Source organism: Schistocerca nitens, chromosome 3, assembly GCF_023898315.1.
Source record: "Schistocerca nitens isolate TAMUIC-IGC-003100 chromosome 3, iqSchNite1.1, whole genome shotgun sequence".
In the NCBI taxonomy this organism is placed as follows: Eukaryota; Metazoa; Arthropoda; class Insecta; order Orthoptera; family Acrididae; genus Schistocerca; species Schistocerca nitens.
In genome coordinates, this window is record NC_064616.1 from 319,891,620 (window position 1) to 319,915,997 (window position 24,378).

Here is a 24,378-nt window from a genome sequence, read left to right on the forward strand (position 1 = left end):
CGTAACTAGAGTAAAACATTCAGCCGCTCTTGATTCTACTCTTCCTTGTTTTCCTTATTTTTCCATTGGCAAGGTTGTACACACTTTTCAGGTTTACACCATGAGCCAAATTTGAAGTGTTAATAACAATATTTACCATTTTTTTAACTGTGTTCTGTTTCTACTTCTGCTGCGTGACTTGGATCTATGTGATTCTCGGAGCGTCTTAACTTCATTTTCTAAGTCTTTAATTTTTACAAGAAGATCTTTGACTGGTAAGGATGTGGAAGGAACTGACTGGGATGAGGTAATTTCAAGCTCCTCAGCATATTGCATCTCCACTATACGATCGGCCATCTGCGCGACTTTCTCCGTCGTTTCTTCCTATATCACTAATATACTTCGACTATTACTAGGAAGTTTATCGAGCCACAATGTTTTTAAAGAGTTTTCCGACAAGTTGGTCCCAGCATAGTTTCGCATTTTTCGTAATGACTGGCGAGGTTTCACATCACCAAGTTCCAACCTACTCAAAAATTTTTTTTTTATATTACGCTCTTCATTTTCCTTGAAAATTATTTAAAAGTCGTTCTTTTGCCAACGAATATTTGTTATTTTCATCACTGGTTAACAGATCCCAGAAGTTTTCGACATATTTCGGTTCAAGCTGGTCCAGCAGATAATTGAACTTAGTTGCTTCCGTTGCTACGGTAGCGATTGTAAACTGAGCCTCGGCTTGGCAAAAGCAAATATCGGGCTTTTCTACCCAAAAAGGAGGAAGCTTTACGCTTACCTTATTGATTTCCGGAGCACTCACAGGAGTGTCCCCGTCAAGTCCACTTCCTGATTGCATTTTAAGTGTTTTATTGAACACCGTCTGCGCCGAATTCCGGCAGATTCCGCGTTGGACAATTCGCTGATAATTACGTTGCAGGGTTTCTTTCGCTGTCTCGCCGATCACGTCGGGGTCACCAATTTCTCGGTGGTGTCTAACACAGGTAAACACAAACACACACACACACACACACACACACACACACACACACACACACACACAAATAAGAACTTAAAACTTCTTTATTATAACATTTTATAAGATGTGAATCGTCGTGTTGCTTAGGCAACGATACATTTTACAACTCTCTAAAACAAGACAATCCACTTTCGTCTCTTGTGACGTCACAGAACATATATCTCTGAAGCCAACCTTATCGATGTCAAAACACTCACTAACACACACCAAAGCACCATATGGCAGAGAAGCCTGCTCCCACATTGTCTCTAGTGTTTTTTAGACGGCGCTCTGATTTGGAGACTACGTATGTAAGTGTAGAAGTAGATGCTAGTTTAACACAACTTCCATACTAGCATACTTAAATACAGACCAGAAGATCATTATCGTTGTTTGAAACTATTAATCATACGTTATTGCTGTAACCAATAAGTGGAATAAAAATTGAATCGGTCATTTCTAAAAGACCCATTTCACATTTCTGATAAGAGTTTTATTGTGGTTTTTAGTCCTCCAGTGCAAGATAAATATCCCATGCTAAAGAGACCTCGCTCTGACTGTTGGACAGAGGAAATCAAATATATTTATATATAGGGTGTTTGTCGTTACTTGAGACAACCACGTACCTCGGAAACGAAGCATCATACGTGACACAAAGGTTTACATTTACATCGTAAATGAAATGTAGAATCAAATGCATTAGTTGTTAATTGCAAAACCCACCACGAATTGAAAATAATGGTTTGAGTAAACCCAACGTACTTTTTGGCGAAGAATCCGAATATGCAATAAAATGGGGGGGGGGGGGGGGGGACAAATTTGAAAATCCAAAGTTGTCCCCGCCCATGCAGGAAGCATGGTTAGGGGGTGGCCAGTTGTAGCAGAGACAGATGTCCCCTTCACTAGTATTAACTTTCAACTTCGAAAATTTTTTTCGTGCGATGCATCGTTTTCGAGATATTTAATTGTCTCAAGCCAAAAAGTCAAAACAAATACCCACTACATTCTTTGAAAGGTCTTGCATCCACATGGTGAATATAAGAGAAATTTTAGATTTTAGCAGATTTTGTCCGAATTTCTGCAAAAACGTAGATTCTACAGGGAATTATGAGGAACAGAAACTTTAATCCAAGGTAGCAAATATTAAATTTCTCAGTGTCCAGTACATAGAGAAGTGTTCCAATGAAATACAAGAAAACAGAAGATATCAGTGAGGTTATGGAATAAGTCTCATGAAAGTATGTACAGTGCTAAAAAGATCTACTGACAGTCCCTGTAGAAGAGTACTATTGTCATGCTACAATATAACTTTTAAAAACTGGGCTGTTATTTTAAATAACTACTATTCAATCGTGCACTCCAAATGCAATTTTGGACCGATTTTTGAGTTCATTATTTAATTCCATAAAAAGTTTTATAAAGTTTCTTATGTAAAATACTGATGAATTTAAATAATGAAAAGAATTTTAGTTTGGCACGTCCACTTCCAAATTCCTCTCTTTTCATGGCGATTAATTTGTATATTATGGCGGTCCATAATTATAAATAAGCGGAATTTCTTTTGGAAGTCTTTTTGTTGTAACAATTCTGACACTCCTCTCCTTTTCACATTCGTCAGACATCAGCAAAAACACCCTGTGAGTGCATTAGCGTCTATAGAATAAATGACTGTGGTTAGGAGTGGACCCTTATTCTATGACAGAGCACATCGGTGTTTGGTTGTACACAGTTTGTTTAACTTCAGAATTATTCTCAAAGAAGTACACGACTTTACGTAGATTGTGACATGACACTTACAGGACAGTTGTCAATATAACGCGTTATGCTCTGTTTAGTAGAAATAACTATGAACACAACAATACCAGATTTAAATAGAGGGTTCTCTACAGAACTATTCTTACTACTAAACCGTGAAGTTCGCCAATATTGCGACAAATCATTCGATTCCGGTTCTAAGTTCGGTACTATTTAGGATGACAATTAAGTCTACGGAGGATGGCATGTTTTTGTGACAAGATGAGCAAAAGATTACTCAAGGTAGCTAGAGTTCACAGTGGACGCAAGCTGGTGAACCAACAAGTTTACGCGTCTGCCAGCGGAAATTACCTTTTAGTTGTGACTTGCTGTCAGCTGCATACCTGCTCTCGCCCTCTGAAAATCCTATAAAAAGCTAATCAAAATCTTTACTGATTTTATCAGCTGCAACTGTCCCATGTTTCTCGTTAGGCGAGAAGACGTGCACTCATCCCTAGTCTGGAAAATATGGAGATATACACGTACATAAATGGTGCAGTGTGTGCATAGATGGTGCAGTGTGCATACTTCAATGCCGTCTCAGTTCTCGCAAGAACAATTTACTACGAGGCTGTTTCGTTTCTGTTATCGGAGCTCACTGACTCTTCAGCTAATTTATAGCTGAATGCCAGCCAAAGTGAACGCAGTGTTCACACAAAATTGCTCTTTTGGCGTCTTACAGAGCGTGATGCACCCTGTTCTACATTTGACGCTGGTTCAGGGGAGAGTCCCGAAGTTTTCGGTCTTGTGTCTTTTGTAGCAAACTGTCCCCCACCTGTTGAAACAACCCCTTAGAAAAATTAATGAATCACTGTGCTGATAAACCTCGTACATTGTTTGATTTTAAAACACAAAAATCTTCGTTACTCGAACTACTGCAACACAGCGAGCGGCAATACTGCCAGCTAAATAAAAGATTTTAACTACTGAAGGCACTGACTACTGATAGGCATAGTTAGCAAATGAAAGATTTTGATAGAGAGCAAACAATGTATTTACCTTAATAGTGTTCAAAAGTCATAATATATATAGCAGTTCATGACATCCAGGCTTACAAATTTAATGTATCTGATGGACACACGTCCAGATCATCCGCTCTCAAAACTCCGCCATTTCTCTCCCCACATCCACCACTGCTGGCGGCTCACCTCCAACTGCGCAACGCTACGCGCTGTTAACAGCCAACTGCCCGACACTACAATAGCATATATTACAACAATGCCAACCAGCCACAGACTGCACACAGCACATCCAGTGATTTTCATACAGAGCGCTACGTGGCGTTACCAATATAAAAACCTAAACAGCCTACTTACACTGTGTCCTTTAGTGTTTCACGTCATGGCTTTTTCAAACCAATGGAAGCATTCCTTTCATCTTGTGGAAACTAGCTATGCCAATCGAAAAGGGCCTACCTTTAAAATGCGTCGAAATACCACAGTTTTCTACTCCTTCCGAATTTATTTCCGCCAATTGGACATTTTGTTCCTGGTCCTGATGCCTGAAAGCTACATGCATACATAACAAGCGTACCACGAACATTTCACGGGTCTGTTTGTATCCATCTGGAAATTCCCCAACTCAGTTTTCTAAAGAATTTCTCTGTCTCAAGCAGCGCTGGCCCGTTACCTGCTCTCCTCTCCTCAGTGTAACACACAGCGCGTTTGTTTTCCCTCTCACCATGGGTCACCAACCGCTTTTTAGAAGAATTCCATTGTACTTGAGCCGTGACGGAGCAACTCGCGTCTGCCCCCAAACTAAAACTTTTCCTCTAGCAGCTTTTTTCACCTTTTGCTCACTGACATGCAGGATTTGGTTTCAGTGTGTTAATACTGTCGAATTGAGTGTCAGCACTTTGCATTACAAACTGTGCATTTTGATAGGGATATCTGCTCATTAACACCAAAGTATGTAAGGTGATATCTTCATCTACTTATTAAAATGTATAATGACCCATGTAAGGTGTGAACTTGACATCCATTCAAGCTGCCACCTTACATATCCTCCTCCTTCCGTGTTCAATTTTGCACTGGATCGATCAACGGTTGAGAAATTGATATAAGTCAGTGCAAAATTGTTATCGGCTGCTGACTGTAGCAATTGTTATATATTTATATTGCCCAATTCTCTATTTTAATATGGCATAATCAAACAATTGCTCTTTCAGTCTCTTTTTGTAATTTTTTTCACCACAACTGATTTACTTTAAAGAGTATGAGGTGGAGATTCCTACTGCAATTCTTAATCCTTAGATGTCCCTTGTGTGAGCTGGTAGCATGTTGGACATTAGAATGTAAATGAAGGAGTAGATATTCGTGCAATTGACATGCTATGTATGGTAAAGCAGGAGGAGACCTGAGTTGAGCAGAATTATGAAGGTGAAACTTGATATGTAATGAGAGTGGCTTTCTGAAATGGGATTGTGTTAGTATTAAAATTTGTATTAGTTATAGAGTGTCCAATTGTGGAGAGGTTATTAGCTATTGTGAAGTGAAGACTAGTAAATAGACACTTGAGTGACCCTTGGTTATTTAAAAGATTTTAAGGAATGTTTATATTGTCTGGTTATTTTGTTGGTTGTGGCTTAGTGTAAAACAATTTACCCTTTGAGATGTGTAATGGAGGTAGAAAGGTGTAGGAAGTACAGTCTCTTAATATTTAGAGTACGAGAAGAAATGATATAGTGGAGACATGTAATGTGTGTGTGTGTGAGAGAGAGTGGGCGAATTAGTTGGTATATGCATGATGTGGAGGTTTCAGAAATTAACATGTTTGTACTAATTTTCTGATGTAATACTATTATTTAAATAATATGAAGCCTTTTCTAGTTTATAGTTGTCTATATTTTATTTTTAAATTAAAACTAATTAGAGATTCTCTGTAAATTTGTACCACTCATAATTTTTAAATTTGAGACTGATTCTGTTTTTGACATAAAGACTTATGTCAAATGATAATGTATAGAAGTTGAGGAAACCTTCATTTAAAATTATCTTCCCCTTTTTCAATACTTATATTTCAGTCTCAATCTTAGCTTAGCTTCTATGGCAATTAGAATAGTTTATTACTTTATCTCATACTTAACCACACCCTTCTCATAACTTTACAAGCACAATCCCATTCACAAACATATTTATATCCCCCAAAAATCTAAAAAATTAAATTGACTTTTAGAAAAATATTAAATTCCTAATCCTACTAATTATCTTGTAAATATTAAATCAGCATCATCAAATTGCAAAACCCTTTTTTCTATATTACCTATATCTTAACAAACACATGACATACTAAAATCTTAGTCTCCAAAATAAATATCAACATTTGGTTTTCTTAACTTAGGTGTGTTGTAAAAAATATGAAATACAAGAAAATCTTATTGATCTGTCAAGATTAAAACTCAAAAGTATTGTTAACAAAATCTGTTTCTTGTACAAAATTCTTTTAAATTTAATATTTTTTTAAAAATAACAAAATCTGTGTGTTCGTAGTCTTTTTTTTTGTCAGTTTAATCTGATACTAGTCTGTCACAGACAGTCTTTTTATATATAACTTCACTGTGATTCATTGAAGTTGTCATCCTCATCTTCACACGCCTCGACGTTTCTCCTCTGAGCATTCAATGGTGGTCAGCAGATAGAGTGATTGCAGAAGGTTTGAGTGTATTGTGAATGCTTGGCTGCCTTTGTTCCATTCTTTACATACCCAAGGCGAAATTATATTAGAGATCTATCATTAGCAGCATAAAACTTATATTCTTCAACAGATCTCAAATATTTATGCCAATCCATCGTTGTTTTCCATACGAATAGTCATTTCCCATCTTCGGTGTGACATCTGAAAGTGTTGCAATTTTCCATAAGGAATATCAGACATTTGTATTGCTGGAACAGTTAAAATTGGATTCTTTGTTGGTAGGTATATGCAACAATGGTCTTGTATGGAAGGGATTTAGAAACGTTTCTTGATTTCTTCTAGTCCAGGTCTTCTTTCTTCCTAATCTTCTGTATTGAATCTTCTTTTCTTGTTGCATCTTGCTGTCTTTTCACTTGTGCCTTCATTCTTCTCTTGACTGGGAATTGGGATTTAAGACCTGCTTAACCTCATTATTGTATAATCTGTTCTTATGGTATTTTCTTTCAAATCGTTGTGTAACTTTATTGTATCATAAAATTACATTGAAATCCAGACTTTTAGCTGCTGACAGGTGTTGATAAATGGGAACAGTTGGAAAATGTGTGTCCCGACTGGGACTCGAACCCAAGATCTCCTGCTTACATGGCAGACACTCTGTCCGTTTGAGCCACCAAGGACACAGAGAATAGTGTGATTGCAGGGATTTATCTCAGGCACACTACCCGTGAGATCCACATTCCCAACTTAATGTCCACACACTACATTTGTAGTTCCCCTGCTGACTATAATCATTACTCGTGGCAGTCAATCTACTGATTCCCATAAGAGTTCAGGCAATGTGAGTGCATCTGCACTGAAGATCATTGGCCTGTAAACCTTATCTATATAAAGATGGTATCTGTTGTGACATGTGGTCGCAACCTGAGATACCGATCACGGATCTGCCACCATTCCCTCTGCACTGTCATTTCGTTTGGTTTCGTGATACATTTTGTTGTACATCAATTTCTGTCCTATCAAGTTCTTTGGTTTGCCCGATATGCAATGATCTACATCCTTCTGCCATCTCAGACCATCTAACTAACCTCTGTCTTTCACGATTTGCGCGAACCTGAGCTCTAGTCAACATGAAGCTATATGACCTGACAAGTCTCCAAAATATCATAGACACAACACAACATTAGCTCCACCATCTACAGTTTGTGGGTATTCAAACCAACTCTACAACGCCGTGAATAATTTCACGGACGCCAGAAAGGTCATGCACAAGCTACTTTTACACAAAACACACAAATTTTTATTTGCTCGTTAATACAACCTTTTCTACTCTGTGGATCACACATTTACAGTAATCTGACCGCTATGCAGACACATACATTGAGTAACCCTGTCACTTTCTTGTTTAAAAAAAAAACATTTTTTGTTAATACCAAATTTTAATTTCTCTTTCTAATTTGACTAATTGCCATCGTGGCAGACCAACTGTCATCCTGGCAGGGTCGCCATTGTCTGACACTCCACTCTTTCCACATTCATCAGTCATCAGCAAAAACACCCTTCGTTTGTATTTAAAATAAAGCATTTGTTTATTTCGCTTTCGAATTTCACACTACAATGATCAGTGGCCGCGCAACCTCTCACAGCGTCAGTAGTTGGTAAGCTATCTGTCAGATGATTAGATCTTTAGACATCTTGTACAGTCCCCACATATCTGTTAATGTATACAGTTACCTGAATATTGTATTCTTCAGCTTCATGAACTCAAGAACCCGCGTTCGCGGACAGGAAGTATTTTATTGGTGCTGCTGAAATGAGGTATGGAGGATATCTGCATCCCAAAAAATCCAACTCACTCCAGACTGCCAATATTCCATTCTACATTCTATTGAACGTCTTAACGGCTTTGCCAGCTCAAGTATCACGCATTTGAACGGACGCCGTTGGTACTTTGAGGTCACGATTGAGAGGTGAAGGGCAACTCAGTTTATATAAACAGTCTGTTGAAACAGCGGAAATAGTCCATACAAAACAATTACGTCTACGTCTTTTACTTGTGTATACTATTATCATTGCCTCCATTCTTTGTTGTATTCGGTGTCCTGTACTTTGATCGTCCGTCAAATCAGTGTGTCACTTTTGTTTTCATATTCTAAAGAAGATGTAATAGAAATTGCTATGTGCCAACGAAGTAAGACTAGGTTGACAACGAGGCAAAGTGGTCAGCGCCTTTTTTTGTATCACTCCTACTAGCCCCATCAGCCACTATGCCTAGTGTCTTCAAGGGAAAAGTGAATACTACTTCATCAAGCACTAACAACTAGTTTCCAGCGTATGCTCATTCACAGCAGTTCACTGTCGCTGTGGGTTGTATACCCACTGCAAAATGAACATGTAATAAATGTTCATATAATACCCTAGTGCTTATTAAAAAGATAAGTCCTTAAATAATTACTGAATAAAAAGCCAGATTTGTCAGTTCATTCCTAAAAGGCTCTTATTTCTCAGAATTCGGAAGCTAATAGTTTTCTTCCTACTGAATACAAAGATACTAATTTTGTAGTATAATATATGCTGTATAGTTCACTGTTTATGTAAAAAAACGCTTGTTCTAGTACCAACAGTTTTATTTTAAAACACTTTTTTGCTTTTTCTCGAAATAAGGCTGTATCGATAGAAATGACTATATCATATCGCTTTGTATGGCAACATGACCTACTGATTTTTTAGACACATACATCTATCCTTCCAAAACGGTGTCTAATATTTCTTATGAATTCAGTACTGACAGTTGATGATAGCTGTGTAGTCCTTTTGGAGCGGCAGGTACATCTGTGAGAATTACGAGTACTAAACAAGGGTAGCGCTGTGCATGAGATTGAGAATTATGGCGATTAGATTTCAAATGAGAAAGTGAGATTTCTAGCACAATATGTTGCTCGTTCTCTAAACTTTACAAAGCTTTAAAAAGAAATCTTTGTCACTATTCGTTACATGAACTGCCCCGTTTGAGAAGTTCGGTGCTGTCAGTGTCTGTTCTCTTGCGAGGAATGTACCCTCCTACACAGCGAAACCTCATAATCTTTACAAAAGAAAGAACCAGTTTAAACGGGATAGAAAATGTAGCAGTTGCTTACCTCGTTCGGCGATCTTACACGCCTATCAATCAGTCATGTTTCCGGAAATGAATTATCGGGCTCAACAAGAATACGTAAGATCATAGACGGAAAATAAAGGACAGAAAAGCCAGACGAAGGTTGCCGTAAGAGAGGCATTTAATTATTAAATCCTGAACACACAAAAAAACGGACTAGGCTGACCAGCGATGCGCGTTGGCCGCCGGTGGAAGGGCCAGGGCCGCTTGAACCCTTTCACGCCGGCGCCGTGATTGTAGTGTAGTGTGCTGTGGACGAACGCTAGTCCCGCCCGACCGTGCCCGATGTACGGCAATTTTCTCGCGCTCCCCGCGGCGCTACCCTGTCCTTCTTTCACACTCGCAGTGTTATCGTAATTATTGAACATTATACTATGTATTTATTCGGGAAAATATTTATACAAATCACACATGTTTTTGATGTTGTGTGTCGTGTCTGTGCACAAATCCAAGTCTGGGGATGCCAATGGAACAGCTGGAGTAGCACGTGTACCTGATGTATAAGCAGCTGCGTTCGGTGCTTCATTTTCATCGTTAGATTCGGACGATGATTCGAGTTAATCTTCAAAGTCACTATCCAGTATGAGAGAAAGAGCTTCCTCCACAGTGTATCGCTTATCTGCCATATCACTTCTAGTAGAAACCGAGGTTAACAACACGTCACTTCAGATTAGAAATAAGGCGGGAAATGAGCAGTGCAACTGAAGCAAAACCGCTAGATGATGCATAGGACAAGCTTCCACTCAAGTCGAGCGTAGTGAAGCGGAGAAATGTGACGCGAGGCGGAACTGCTACAGCAGTCTATCGGCTGGGGGGGGGGGGGGGGGCACGGGCGGCACTGGGCTGCTGCAGCAGTCCACCGGCTCAGCTGCACATTCGCTCCCGATTTCTATAGAAGTTCACCGTAGCAAAAGGGTTAAAATGCACGGCATACAAGTGGCCACACAAGCGCACGTTAGCGCTGTGTAGTTGGGCATAGATTTTGTTTTCTTTATTAAACGGATTAGGGTTAATGTAGTAGTAATTACTTCGACAGTGGTTTAGCTACTGGTTGACTGCCTACCTCCCAGTGACAAGGAGAGGAACTCGTGCCAGGTGGAGGATAAAAGTTGTAAATTGTATCGTAAAGTCATACCGACCACTGTAGAATTAAGTTACGTAGTCATTGGTTAGTTCAGTAGTGTGACTCTTCATAGTAAACTTAGTGTACTGTTAGATGTAAAAAAAAAAAAAAAAAATCTTCTCTTACTGTGAAAGGAAAGGTGGTTAGCTATGTCTCTCTCACAACACAAGCTTCCATTGTCCATTCATACATGCTGCTGCTCGCTATGTGCAAATGACACGAGCTGCCAACTGCTTGGTTATAGTAGCTTCGTGCAGCATTACAGTGACACCAAAATTGAGAAATTTCACGTCAACTGTTTTATGTTTTGCAGAGTTACTGAGATCTCCGTGATTTTTCCCTCCTTTCTTAGTTGAATCTGTTGTATTTGATTTCCTGCTTACAGACGTTTGATTCATTCAGGATGACGATCAGTTGGTAAATCAATAGAGCGATGTTCCGAAATTCACTGTAAAAATATCGTTCAACTACGTAATTTATAAATTTAGTGTAATCACAAATAGTATAATTGGCTAAATAAGTGGAGAGATGGAGACAATGTAAAAAATTTCTTCCTCTTGATATACAAGAATAATTACCTACAACTTTCACCGCAAATACTGCTGAAATCCAAAGCGCTGTTGATGTGCGGTTCTCAGTCAAAGGATTGGTAGTCACAGACTGATACTGTTAGCCAATAAAGAGACTAATAGTGCTTAGAAAGTATATTTTTATGCAGACATAAGCTTTTTTAAATGAAAGGGTGCCTATTGACATTAATAGACTAAAAGTAGGGTAAATTATAACGTCAGTGGTGTTTGTTGCAGGATTCTAGTGCGACTCATTTACGAGGTATCTTATTTTGAAAAGTTCCCACACCGACCCTTATTTGTGCCATTCAAAATGCTTAATTGCTAGGTACGAAGTCGTTATGTTTGTTTACAGTGTGCTTGTGTGTTCCTTGAGTGCAAAAATATGGTTCAAATGGCTCTGAGCACTATGGGACTTAACTGCTGTGGTCATCAGTCCCCTAGAACTTAGAACTACTTACACCTAACTAACCTAAGGACACCACACACATCCATGCCCGAAGCAGGATTCGAACCTGCGACCGTAGCGGTCGCGCGGTTCCAGACTGTAGCGCCTAGAACCGCTCGGCCACTCTGGCCGGCCCTTGAGTGCACTGCGACTTGCTAGTTCATTAGTGTGTGACAGTCCAAGCAGTAGGTCGTCAGTGGACAAACGGATTTAACAAAGCAGAAAAAAAACCAACATGCTCGTAGTATATGGAGACTGTAAGAAGAATGCAGTTCGTTCTTCTATGGCGTATGCGGTAAGATATCCCAATAGACATTAATCATTTCGGTAATTATCTATCAGTCTCTTCAACCTCTTGCGTGAAGTAACAGAAGGAACCAAGTGACGACAGGAGCGGTGGAAACGAATGTTTTTACTTCTGTTGCAGTTGATCCGCACGTTAGTTCCCATCCAATCGCATGAGGAACTGACGTGAGTCATGAAAGTGTCCTACGAAATCTCCGTCGGCGTACGTTTCATCCCTGCCGAATCTCTCTCCGTCAAAAGGAGCATGGAAACGATTATGAGAATAGTGTTAACTCCTGTACATGGCCATTAAGACCAGATACTCCAGATGTGTCATGGATCTTGTTTACTGATGAAGCCATATTTACCAATCATGGCGCCCGCATCTCGTGGTCGTGCGGTAGCGTTCTCGCTTCCCACGCCCGGGTTCCCGGGTTCGATTCCCGGCGGGTTCAGGGATTTTCTCTGCCTCGTGATGGCTGGGTGTTGTGTGCTGTCTTTAGGTTAGTTAGGTTTAAGTAGTTCTCAGTTCTAGGGGACTTATGACCACAGCAGTTGAGTCCCATAGTGCTCAGAGCCATTTGAACCATTTTTGAACCAATCATGGCCAAGCAAACCACCGAAAAATGCGCTATTGTTCCATTCACAATCCCCGTGGCTTCGTCTATGGAACGTTAGCATCCATGGAGTGCAAATTTGGGGTGTGGTACAGTGAACCGAACGTTCACAAGCATACCAGCCTCCTAATAGACCTTCTTCCACGGATGCTAGAAGCTATTCCTCTGCATACTAAGCGAAACCTGTTGTATAAACATGATGGCTGCCCGGTTTACGAAGTAGTACAGCGTGTCTTCACGAATGGTTTCCAAGTCGTCGGACTGGACGCAGAGGAACTGTACCTTGACCGCCCCGTTCCCCAGATTTGACTCACGCAAACTTTTTTCTGTGGGCAAAGCTGGAAGACGCTGCCAACGGCAACATACCTACTACACCCGACGTATGCAACGACATATCACCACAGGCTGTTCGGACATCTCCGCTGAAATACTAGCACGTGTACACGAATCGTTCCATACCAGACTGGAAGCGTATATTGCTGCTGCCGGTGGTTATTTTGAACACAAGCTGTGATGTCAGTTGTCTCGTTACTGGTCAGAATCCACGTAACTAGCGTACGCACTTGTGTTATTCTTTAGTGTGTGTTACCACAAGTACTGCACAAGTGTCGGTGTGGCAACTCAGAATTCAGTATCTCGTAAACGACTCACACTAAAATACTGCAACAAATGCCACTGACATTCTAATTTACCTTGTTTTCAGTACGTTTTGAAAAGTGCATGTTTGCACAAAAAATGCATTTTATAGGTGTCGTGACAATCTGTTGACTGTCTAACAGTACGAGCCCCTGACTACCAATCTATTCTGTGAAAAACACACATTAATAGCATTTTTCATTTTCGCAATATCTGCGAGCCCATTTTGGGTGATCCATCCTGTATAAATTCAAGTCGCCTCTTCTCGTCCACCTGTACATGCAGTCTAATCTCAGAAACTGCTGTAGTGATTCTGATCAGGTTTTGACTAATTGATGGACTGCCTAATGACGACGGTTTTTGTGTGTAAGTTATAAATATTTCGTACAAGTTGTCTGTATGATGATGAATTAAAGTTAACATTTGATAACTATGTCACTGCGCCCTAGCAAATATCCGCCACAACTCGTGAGAGCAGCAGTGACTTGAGACAGTAGAGAGCGTATGCACATTCGTACCAGGTGTTGTGGTCTCATGGTAGCGCATTTGGCTACAATGTATGATGCTGTAAGATTGAATCACTGGTGGATCACTTTTTCCCATTCAGCCTTTTAACCTAGTATTCACCTATCAGTGATGTGGAGATTTGTGAGAAACGAAACATGGCTCGGATTCAACATTACACAGCAGCTCCCCTTTCACCAGTTTCATGACTGGTTAGGCATATGCAAGTCTCCTGACAAGGACTGCAATCGTTTCAGAACAACTGCATGGCGAAAACACATGCAAGACGTAATCTTGTGGTTTTCAATTATTTATGCATGCAGTAAAACGCAGCATGGGATGCAGCTTTACTTCGTTCACGCAAAGAGAGTTTAGCAGCATATGCCTCCACTTTCAGCTTTCTGCTTTCATTGACACAAACATAGATTCTAGCATGATTCTCTGCATTTCTTTGGACGCTTTCGAATTACACAGAAGACTGGCTAGTGAATATACAATGGCGAGAGAGAGATTTAGGTCTTTTAAAGATCATAAAGATATGGGCACGATCTGCTTGAATGGGATTAAGAAATTTCTTGCTGATAAATACACCAGATTTCGAACTACTACTCATCCAGCTCACCCCCACCCTGACATACCTTGGCCTGGCCCTCGACCGTCACCTCACCTGGACCCCTCACCTCCTGACCATCCAGAAGGAAGCCCATTCTCACCTTTGCCTCCTGAAACTCCTGTCTGGCCGAACATGATGACTGTGTCCTTCCACCATCCTCCACACCTACAAATCCCTCATCCATCCTATCCTCTGTTATGCCAGCATTGCCTGGATCTCCGCACCCGCCCTCTTTTACAAGGCCTTCCAAATCCTCGAATGCCATGCGCTCTGCCTTGTCTTCCCTATCTGCCTTTTTTCCCCCACATGGCTCCTGAATGACCTTACCCCTTCCCCCACCTCCTCCTTTTCCTCCAACATTTCTGCATCCTTTACACTATCCACAGGCTTGATACCCTGCACCCCCTGGTTTCCTCCTTCCTCTTCACCCCCCACCCGTTGCCACACCTCTATCGCTGTATCCCTCCCTCTCTCCACCACCACACCCTCCATCTCCTTCATCAGGGCAATTTCTGGCACCTCCTCCTCCCGGATGTTGAATTTCGCCGTGACATCTACCCTTCCTTCCAACTGAAACCTGGCCTTGTCCCCCCCCCCCCCCCGCCACGACCCCAGAGCCCCCTTTTTTCCTCTCTCCTTCTTCTCTCCCTGAGTCCCTGCACCCCTCCTCGACTGTTACCCTCCCACGTCCTGCTCCCCAGCCCTCTTCGGTGCACCCTCCGCCCATCTCCCCCGTCTTCTCCCCTACCTCTCTTCTTCCCTTGTCCTCCCTCTCCTCCCCTCCGTCTCTTCTCCCTCGTCTGTATGCCCCTGGCAGGTCCTCTCGGTTTGCTCATTGTCATCAGTGTGCTATGTCAGTGTTGTTTGGTGCTGTTCTCCTGTGCATCAAGTGCTGTGATTTTAATTGTGTACTGGATTTGTACATAGTGTTATTGCCAGTGGTTGTTATGTGCTACGCCATCTGTCGATACTTTTATGATCCAGTGTGTGGTTTTGTTTTGTGTGTGCTAATTTTTTAAGGTTTTATCTCCATTTTACAGTGCCCCCTTTTTGTCTGTTCTCTTCCGTACTGTTCCCCATTTTTTTATGTCTATGTATGCCATATTTTCTCCATTCAGTTATTTTAAGTGTCTTCTTTGTATAATTATTGTCTTTCAGCTGAAGAGCTGCACATATGCTGCTGCCAGCCCGCCACAGATGGGCACTGAAACACAATAAAGGACAACATACTGCTTGTACAGATCTACTTCTACATTTAGATATATACTCTGCAAACCACAGCACGGTGAGTAGCGGAGGGTACGCTGGTAATGGTTGACAGACTCATTTCTCAATATGACGACGATTTCAGGCCGCCAATTTCTTCTTCCCTCAGACTGCCAGTCGTGATTTGTACTCTTAATTCGCAACAAGTTTTTCGAACAATGGGCAGTCAGTTTATTTAACTTCGATGTGAGACTTACTGTGGCGAGGCGGGGTCGGTCGTCTGCATTCTCTCTTTCACTTACCTGAAGTCCACCTACCTCGATATGCTTCTTTCCGACGTCCCTTCACTCTGTAGTAGCAGATACGTGCTAGGCAGTGTAAAGTAGCGTTGATGAAACCACTACCTAATACCTACCACACAGAGGCCGCGTAACTCGAGTTGAAAGTCAGTTCCTGATAGGTCATATTTAAAAAATCGGACATTCGGAGAATGCATTCTACTTGCAGAAAGCATTTAAAATTAGATCGAATCTGCTTTTTATTCATATGGAAACACATGGAATGGCTATCAGGTCAGTATTTAATATGGTTATGCTCTATTATTCAATGTTCACTGTCTGTACAACAGTTTCACTCAAAAAGCCAGAATGTTTGCTAGTCCGACCCGACTAATTTTCAGGTTCTACCAGGTACCGACGCACAACTATTCGCGAGTTAAACATCCACAGTTGTTACTACGACCAGAAAATTCACACGCTCATAACTCTCAAACTATTTAATTTAGAAACAACAAACTTTCATTAAAATGTTCGTAACTCCAGTCGCTTCTGTCACGACATGTTCTAACCGAAATTAACTCACTATTTTTACAGAGCGATCTAACATCGTGTTATCAATATGCCGCCTAGCAAGCGAATATCTCCAACCATTCTACTTAACGCCCATTCCACTATATTCACGTGGGACCAAGTTAATTCTGATTGGCTGTTGATCTAAACGACCAAGCAGAATGGTCCTTCCAGATAAAAAAAAATGGTTCAAAAGGCTCTAAGCACTATGGGACTTAACATCGAAGGTCATCAGTCCCCAACACTTAGAACTACTTAAACCTAACCAACATAAGGACATCACACACATCCATGCCCGAGGCAGGATTCGAACCTGCGACCGTAGTAGCAGCGCAGTTCCGGACTGAAGCGCCTAGAACCGCTCGATCACAACGGCCGGCTCTTCCAGATCATTCTCACGGCAAAATTTGCCTTATCCTTTCAATAATCTTATAGTAATTAACGTCATTAAAACTTCAGTTTCTAGTACATTGCTTAATCAAAATAAACGAAGTACGATTTACTCTCCAAATTGATAAATAAACTTATTCCGCCTCTAACTTTCATTCTGGCTGCCTTTATGCAAAAGCAAGCTCTCACACCGACATACATCTGAATCATGGTTGCACCATAACTTTCCCACGGTCTGTTTGTAGGTTTTATGAAAAATGACATTAAGTTTTAACGTATGTCCCACATACACTCTCTCAATCATTCTCACGCACTCACACAATAAAATATAATCAAATAATAATTTTCACCAATTTTTGTAATACGTAATTACAGAGTGATTGAAGTGTTAAAAAAGAAAATTCTAATTAATTGATTTTTTTTGCACTGGTAACTTTGTAATGGCTTCAAATGATAATGCAGATAAATCTGTATTTGTTCCTAACATGGTTTTTAAAAAACAAGCATTGGTTTTAGGACTTTAAGGTAATTTTCTTTATCTCTGGCGCTATAATAAATAAAAATCTGAAATTTTGACAGCATCATTCCATTAATAACAAAAGTCTGTGTACCAAATTTGAACAAAATCGGATAATAATAAATATGGTTAATTTAGATTCGTAGAGGATACGAATCTTCGTATTGACTATGCAGTTCTCACGGCAGGCAGCGACAGCTGCGCTGTGAATAAAGCGACAAAAAACATAGCCATATTGCATACACCGTACCAAACGGCTGCGTGCCTTACTGCAACGAATGTCTTATCGTAATAACTTGCTATGTTACACACCCTGTGCGAACCTAAAATTACTGTTAAGTGCATTTAAGGTTTGTAACGGCAGTGTTATTACTGAATTCTTTAACTTAATCGACAAATTTAACTATATGATTTTTAACGAAAATTGTTCCTACTTACAGTTTTTCAAATATATGAAATATCAGAAATACATTACATTTTTTACAATGTTACATCAGATATTAAAGGCTTGGACTTGATAGCGAATAACAAAATTGATTTACAAAATTTCTCCTTTTCTTCAGAAATAATATTTTTCGTACCAGTTTCCACACTTTAACGTTTTCCAAAAAAAGAATAATACTTACCATACCATTTACATTAGTAAATGTGGAAATTTTCCTCGAAATTAGATTTTCACTTTAAGCAATTATTTTACAAATTTATATATCGTTTTGACATGGAATAAACCATTTAATGCCCTTTACAGTCGCTATGTTAACGTTCATTAAACCTAATATATTACTATACAAAAGATTCGCCTTGACCAGCGTTATTTCACAAAGTTTTCTAGCAGGATAAACCTAGCTTTAATTATTGCTGTGGATTAAATGTTTCTTTTGTTATATTATTCTCGCTTAGGGGGGCGTCATTTTTACACATAAAAAACACTTTCTGTAGCAACACTGGGGTCTAACATTTTTTTCTTTTTCACACTCACACTTCGGTTGCTTTAGAGTCACTTCACTGTGATACAGCGTCCAGTCATCAGTCCTACACCTAGTTTCCCATAGTGTCGTATCAGGTTTTTCCAAATTTCGTACCTGCAAAATATAGTACATCTAAATCACCATTCTATATTTCTGCACCCTAACTTTAAACATATACACGTATCATAGTTCGTAATTTTTGTTCTCAAATCTAAAGGGAAAACTTTGTGTGGAACCTTCCAGAATTTTAGTGTATTCAAAATTCACTGCTTATTTTCACAACACTTTTTTCCAAGAAAACTCATATTCATTGAAATTCAACATCTTTTATGAAATTCTTATACAGTACAAATTATTTCCAGTAAAGAATGAATGAACCATTATTCAAAAATAACAACAGTACCCAAACTGGCACTATTACTTTACTCTTTTTCAAAAAATTATTATATGCATTTTATAGTGGGAGAATTCTTAATAAAGTTCCTGCTAAAAGCAATACTTATTACTATGTAAGCAAACAAAAAAAAACATTTTTCTTTCAAAAATTTAGAAATATTTTCTTTAACTTTTCATTTTAGAAAAAATATTTACCCTATAGTTCCCATTAAAGATCTCATGACTAAATATCTCATGACTAAAATGAACTATTATACACAGAGAATGCAGAATTACTGGAAATGTTGAACATATTTACACCGACTGATGTGGCTCTCAAATAAAAATCATATACATAATTTATTTACTTACTTCTACAAGCACATTCCCTATGCCTCTTACCATAAACATCTTTCCAAGATCATTTCTACATGTTCTGAAATTGGTTTAGCAATCACATATTAAGGGGTCACATTACCTTATTTTCTTTAGTATCCATTTCACTCCACATCCATTCGTGTTAGTTTTTAGCAATCATTTACCACCAAAAAGTATCTTTCTTTTACCAGTTCTCTAATTTTTAGATGGCATTTATTCCCTACGTACATTTTACCTACTTTATTTACTACGATAGGGAAGAAGGAAAGAAAATATCAAAAAATTTCTGAATGATGAAGAGTTAGGTTGACAATACGAAACGAAAAGGAAATAATACTGCCAACAACTCAGGATGCCTGGTGTTTGTCAAACACCTGATGATGATTATAATGCGTGACTCCTGAGACCAGTTAGTTACTACTGTCCCCATCATCCTTCTGTATGTACTTCTTCAAATCAATGATATTTCGCAATCCCAGAAGTTTGTGCGATTTGACATATTCTAATTTATATGCATTGACATGAGGCTTGGCCACAATTCTAAAGGGTCGCACATACTCATCAGTAGACTTTTTGGTTTCAGCAGTCAGCTTTTTAGATTTTTCCTTGGTTTTTACCAGCACTAAATCGCCTACTTGAAAACTTGTAGGACACGCTCTCCCATCGTGTCTTCTTTTTCTTTCCAGAGCCTTTTTTTTTTATATTCGCCTGTGCTATCCTCCTTTTCTGCTCCATAACCATTTCAGGGAGAGTGGGAAATTCAACTAAGTCAAATAATAAGTTCTTTGGTCTGATTCCACACACCAACTCTATAGGTGCAAGACCAGTTGCTTCATGTTTCAGGTGATTAATCACCTCTTCAAAATATTCTAAGCAGTTGGCCCATGCTGAGTGCTTCTTGTGACAATACGTCCTACAGAAAAGATTTGGTTCTTTCATTATTCTTTCGCACATATTTCTCTGGGGAAAATAGGCTGAAATCTTTGTATGTTCTCTATTTCTTTTGTTTCAACATTCCTCAAACCTCTAGGACACAAACTGTGGTCCATTATCTGATAATATGGCTTTCGGCACCCCAATGTTCGCAAAATAATCCTTCTCTACTTTACTAACAGTCACTTTGGAGTTTGCCTTTTTTATAGGATAGAATCTAACATACTTTGTAAATCCGTCTACCAGTACAAAGACATATTCACAACACCCCTTGAAATTGGTAAAGGGCAAAAAACGTCCACAGCTACGAGATCGAGCCTATTTTGAGGTTCTGCAGAATACATTTGTCCCTCTACGATCCTATTATTTTCTCGCACCTTCTGACATCTGTCACAAGATTCCAGCCTTTTCTGTACCCTGCGCTACATATTATTGAAAATCACTACCTCATTCAATTTAGCAATAAATTTTCTGGCTCCATAATGCCCGTACTTCCCATACATATAATTTACAAGGAAGTCCACATGTTTCTCTGGGAAACATATGCGCAATTTTTCCTCTTTCTTTCTTCGTCTAAATAGCATCTCTTGATGTATTTTGCAATATTCCTCTATGTTCGGAAAATCTGGATGACCTATCCGGCTTCTTACCAGTTTAATATTGTCATCTTGATTTTGTTCCCTCCCGAGGTTCTTAAAAATGCGGTTAAGCGGTCCTTCTTCCTGTACTAGAATTGTTGCCAGCAAAACATCACTCCATTCCCGTTGTCCTGAGGGATGTACTTCCTGCCCATTTTATTTCACATTTCTAGACAATACAGCGGCTACAATATTATCTGAGCCCTTTATGTACTGTATCTCTATATGAAATTGCTGGAGATACACTGACCACCTCCTCAGTCTGCCGTGTTTTAATTGGCATGTCTGCAAATAAGTTAAGACCAGAGGGTCACTTCAAACTATTACTTTGTGGCCTAATAGGTAATGCTCAAATTACTGTAGCCAAATATAATTGTTAGAGCTTCCAGCTCCGAAACGCTATAGTTCTTTTACCGCCTGTTGCAACTATCGATTACCAAACGCGATCGTTTTGTGAACTTAGTTTTCTCCTTCTGTTTCAGTCTGGAACAGTTCCACCCCCAGACCAGAACCACATGCATGTGATCCAAGACAGAAAGGCTTGGCAGAGTCAGGACGGTATAAGATCTGACTACTTAGCAGCGCCGCTTTAAGTTCCTCAAAGACTCTCTGACACTCATTTGTCCGTTTTAACGGTACATTTTTCTTTAATAGATCTCTCAGACAATGTGCGTTAAATAATTGTCCAGGCACAAATTTTCGATAAGAATCCAAAAAGCCCAAACATAACTTTTAATTTTTTGGGGAATGGGCATAATCCCTTTTCCACTAACAATATGTTCCAGGAATTTCATTTCTTTCCTCATAAACTCCGTTTTGTCTAATTTGAGTTTCATTCCACCCCTTTCTATTGCTTCTAAAACCTTATCGAACAACATACAGTGTTCTTCCCAAGCGGGAGTTGAAATAAACACATCGTCCACATAAACTGTAATTCTTCGTAATAGCTGGTCATCTAACACTTGAGACATTGCCCTAACAAATGCACAAACGCTGATGTTTAACCCAAAGGACACAACTTTGTACTGATGGAACCTTCCCTCGAATAGGAAAGCCATGTATTTCCTAGATTCTTTCGCTAACGGTAAATTCCAGTAAACACAAGTTACATCCATTGATGTGAAAAATTTTGATCCTTTAAATTTTTGCAATAATTCTTCTTACTTCTATCATCCTCTCGCAATATTATTTTGTTCAAAGCTCTAGCCTCGAAAACGACCCAATTGAACCATCTTTTTTAGGCACCACAACCAATGGGTTGTTATACACACTAATTCCCCTTTCTATAATGTCCCATTCCAGCATTTTCTGAATCATATCCCTCACAGCTTCTTTATGTACCTCCGCAATAGTGAATGGCTTTCGGAAGAAATGTGCATCCTCTTTTACAGTTATATAATATTCATAATCTCGAACTAGTCCTGGCTGGTCAGAAAACACTCCCTGATGCCTGCTCAAAATTTGTTATGTCTCACGCTTTTGTATTTCTGTCAAATTCGTTAATCCCTGTATTTTTTCGTCAATTCTTATTCGGATGTTTTCTACCTCAGTAGAATCTACTTCCTTCCTACCTTCCTTCCTTCCTTTCTTCATACTCATTATACCCCACAACACCCTCTTTCTTTCTGCAGTACCTAACGTATAGGCATGTCACTTCGCTCGTCGGATTCATATTGCCTTTTACCAATAAAAGGAATAGCTACTGTTCTTCCCTGTACCACAATGACGCTTCATTACGTCCAAAATCCACTTTTCCCTTGTATTTTTTTAAGAAATCTGCTCTCACCAGCGTTTCCACGCTTAAGCCAATCATTATTTAAAAAATTTGGTCCAATTGTACATCAGCGATCCCGATAGGTAGCATAATTTCATGTTTAACTACTTTCTTACTTTTCTCTGTGGCTACAATAATATTTATGCCACTCACTGGCATTATAACCACATCCTTATTAGCAGGGAGAAATTACGCACATATTCACGGAGTCTTCTTCCTCTCTAACTGTGGCAGCTTTAATTGGTCTGTCCACTACTGACAAATCAAAACACTTCTCCAAACACTCTCCTTCTTTAATAATAATATCAGATTCTGCAACCCATCAGAATTATCAAAATAACCCCTTACTTCCTCCACTTCTGTTCCTTTTTCATCACTGTTGGAAACTACTCCTTCTAATCTTCGTAAAACTTCCTCTTCCCTTCTATATTCTTCCTCAGGTACCTCTGATACCGTTTCCCCTATTATAGTGCTAACTCCACAGTTCACTTTAAGTTCCTCATCTCTATTGCAGTGCTCTCTCACACTAACATCCTGTTCTGAATAGTTATTTTGTAATAGCTATTCCTCATTAATGTGGTTCCTGGAATCGCTGTTATAACCTTTTCTTTCTAAAAAATCTACTATACTTCCCTGAAGAACACAATTTTTAAGTGTCCCTTCACTGCTTCTACGATACCACCTTCAAGATGTTCCGCTGGTGGCTACCTTACAAAAGGTTTTGCTAGCGGATTTAGCCTATGCTGTTGCAGCCTGCAAACGCTAGCATCATTACAGACTGCCATTAGTTTTCCCCCTCTCCTACGCGGTCATTACTACTGACATTCCTTTCTGTTGGCCGTCTGCGCCACTCAGCCCAATCAGTGGACTGCTGCTGTCAATATTCAAGGTTTCTGTCTCTGTCATTATATCTACTTCCAACAGGACCCCCTCACCCTCGGTACCTGCCTCTGAAATTAAAGGATCTTTGCACTCCTTTTCTATTTACATGTGCCTCGGTTCTGTTTTCATTTGTCTTAATAGGAGACCTATAATCCCTCCTGGCATTCTCCTCCTCCTCCTTTAAAAGATTTTCTACCCTCTCAAGGTAATGAATAAATTTATCAGTATCATCCCTAGGTGCCGATATTATTTTATTCAAAAAATGGTTCAAATGGCTCTGAGCACTATGGGACTCAACTGCTGTGGTCATAAGTCCCCTAGAATTTAGAACTACTTAAACCTAACTAACCTAAGGACAGCACACAACACCCAGCCATCACGGGGCAGAGAAAATCCCTGACCCCGCCGGAAATCGAACCCGGGAACCCGGGCGTGGGAAGCGAGAACGCTACCGCACGACCACGAGATGCGGGCTATTATTTTATTACGCCAGCACAAAGGCAACTTATTCCCTATCCCCATAATGATCTGTTCTGTCTTCACTTTAGAGCTCAAATATGACAAAGTTGTGACCCATTTTTGCACAAACCTCTTAATAGTATCTTTCCTCGGATCATATTTTTCACCTGACCAAAATTTGTTTAAAACTTCCATCTGCTTCCGTTTGCCCCAGTATTCCTCAAAATATGCCTGTTTAAAATCCTCTATTTGCCATACTTATCTACTGCCCAATTTCCCCGCACTCTAGCTTCTCCCATCAAATTTGACGTAATGAAGCCAATTTTTTGCTTATCATTCTATGATTTGGGCAAAACCTCTCAAAATAACCCCAAAATTCTTTAGGAAGTACATTTTCAATTGGATCGAATCGCAAAAACTGCCGATGTGTCACATAAGCAATTTCTGATGGTTCTACCACACCATTAGATATCACACTTTCTTTTACTCTTTTTTAGTCTATCATCGTAACTGTTCATCTACAGCTGTACTAAACTGATTTATCCTAGTTTCCAGGTTAGTAAATTTAGCAGCCACTTGCACACCGAATTTCTCACACACATCATTTCCGTCCTTCCTTTGATTTTCCATTATAGGGTGACTACCT